The sequence below is a fragment of the Nicotiana tabacum genome, unplaced genomic scaffold, assembly GCF_000715075.1.
Source record: "Nicotiana tabacum cultivar K326 unplaced genomic scaffold, ASM71507v2 Un00024, whole genome shotgun sequence".
Lineage (NCBI taxonomy): Eukaryota > Viridiplantae > Streptophyta > Magnoliopsida > Solanales > Solanaceae > Nicotiana > Nicotiana tabacum.
Window position 1 is genome coordinate 131,101 of NW_027438262.1, and position 2,850 is coordinate 133,950.

The following is a 2,850-nucleotide window of genomic DNA, read 5'->3' on the forward strand; positions in this document are numbered from 1 at the left end:
AAAATGAAACAAATGAGGAATGATCATGGCTGGGCAGTGACTATGCTTCCTTTGGTCTTATTTGACAGTCCGGAAATATTTTAGGCGATCGGGGTCTGCTGCTCCCCGGACCACTTGGAAGGCGTGGATATAGCACACGAAAATATGGGAATCGGGCGTAATTCTAGTTTTTTGGCCGAAAAATGCAACAAATGAGAAACGATGATGGCGGGGCGGTTACTATGGTTCCTTAGGTCGTATTTGATGGCCCGGAAAAATTTTAGGCGATCGGGGTCCGGGGGTCCCGGAACCACTTGGAAGGGTGGGCAATAGCGCACAAAAATATTGTAATCGAGCGGAATTCTAGTTTTTTGGCCGAAAAATGCAACAAATAAGGAATGATCATGGTTGGGCGGTGACTATGGTTCCTAAGGTCGTATTTGATATTCCAGAAAAATTTTAGGCGATAGGGGTCCGGAGTTCCCGGGTTCACTTGTAAGGCGTGGGCTATAGGACATGAAAATATGGGAATCGGGCGAAATTCTAGTTGTTTGGCCGAAAAACGCAAAAAATGAGGAACGATCATGGCGGGGCGGATACTATGGTTCCTTAGGTCGTATTTGATAGTCCGGAAAATTTTTAGGCGATCGGGGTCCGGAGGTCCCGGGACCCCTCGGAAGGTGTGGGCTAACACACAAAAATATGGGATCGCGCGGAATTCTAGTTGTTTGGCCGAAAAATGCAAAAAATAAGGAACGATCATGGCAGGGCGGGTTATATGGTTCCTTTGGTCGTATTTGATTGCCCGGAAAAATTTTAGGCGATCGGGGTCTTCGGCTCTTGGGACCACTCGGAATGCGTGGGTATAGCACACGAAAATATGGGAATCGGGCGAAATTCTAGGTCTTTTTCAGTAACATGCAAAAAATGTGGAAAGATCTTGGCACGGCGGTGACTATGGTTCCTTTGGTCTTATTTGATAGTCCGGAAAAATATTAGGCGATAGGGGTCCGGAGGTCCCGGGACCACTCGGAAGGCGTGGGCTATAACACACAAAAGTATGGGAATCGCGCGGAATTCTAGTTGTTTGGCCGAAAAACGCAAAATATGAGAAACGATGATGGTGGGGCGGTTACTATGGTTCCTTAGGTCGTATTTGACGGCCCGAAAAAATTTTAGGCGATCGGGGTCCGGGGGTCCCGGAACCACTTGGAAGGGTGGGCAATAGCACACAAAAATATTGTAAATGGGCGGAATTTTAGTTTATTGGCGGAAAAATGCAACAAATGAGGAATGATCATGGCTGGGCGGTGACTATGGTTCCTTTGGTCTTATTTGATAGTCCGGAAAAATTTTAGGCGATCGGGGTCTGCTGCTCCCCGGACCACTTGGAAGGCGTGGGTATAGCACACGAAAATATGGGAATCGGGCGTAATTCTAGTTTTTTGGCGGAAAAATGCAAAAAATGAGAAACGATGATGGCGGGGCGGTTACTATGGTTCCTTAGGTCGTATTTGACGGCCCGGGAAAATTGTAGCCGATCGGGGTCCGGGGATCCCGGAACCACTTGGAAGGGTGGGCAATAGCACACAAAAATATTGTAATCGGGCGGAATTCTAGTTTTTTGGCCAAAAAACGCAACAAATGAGGAATGATCATGGTTGGGCGGTGACTATGGTTCCTTAGGTCGTATTTGATAGTCCTGAAAAATTTTAGGCGATAGGGGTCCGGAGTTCCCGGGTTCACTTGGAAGGCATGGGCTATAGGACACGAAAATATGGGAATCGTGCGGAATTCTAGTTGTTTGGCCGAAAAACGTAAAAAATGAGGAACGATCATGGCGGGGCGGATACTATGGTTCCTTAGGTCGTATTTGATATTCCGGAAAAATTTTAGGCGATAGGGGTCCGGAGGTCCCGGGACCACTCGGAAGGTGTGGGATATAACACACAAAAATATGGGAATCGCGCGGAATTCTAGTTGTTTGGCCGAAAAACGCAAAAAATAAGGAACGATCATGGCAGGGCGGATACTATGGTTCCTTAGGTCGTATTTGATTGCCCGGAAAAATTTTAGGCGATCGGGGTCCGCGGCTCTTGGGACCACTCGGAATGCATGGGTATAGCACACGAAAATATGGGAATCGGGCGAAATTCTAGGTCTTTTTCAGTAACATGCAAAAAATGTGGAAAGATCTTGGCAGGGCGGTGACTATGATTCCTTTGGTCTTATTTGATCGTCCGGAAAAATATTAGGCGATAGGGGTCCGGAGGTAACGGGACCACTCGGAAGGCGTGGGCTACAACACACAAAAATATGGGAATCGCACGGAATTCTAGTTGTTTGGCCGAAAAACGCAAAATATGAGAAACGATGATGGCGGGGCGGTTACTATGGTTCCTTAGGTCGTATATGACGGCCCGGAAAAATTTTAGGCGATCTGGGTCTGGGGGTCCCGGAAACACTTGGAAGGGTGGGCAATAGCACACAAAAATATTGTAATCGGGCGGAATTCTAGTTTATTGGCCGAAAAATGCAACAAATGAGGAATGATCATGGATGGGCGGTGATTATGGTTCCTTTGGTCTTATTTGATAGTCCGGAAAAATTTTAGGCGATCAGGGTCTGCTGCTCCCCGGACCACTTGGAAGGCGAGGGTATAGCACACGAAAATATGGGAATCGGGGGTAATTCTAGTTTTTTGGCCGAAAAATGCAAAAAATGAGAAACGATGATGGCGGGGCGGTTACTATGGTTCCTTAGGTCGTATTTGATGGCACAAAAAATTTTTAGGCGATCGGGGTCCGGGGGTCCCGGAACCACTTGGAAGGGTAGGCAATAGCACACAAAAATATTGTAATCGGGCGGAAT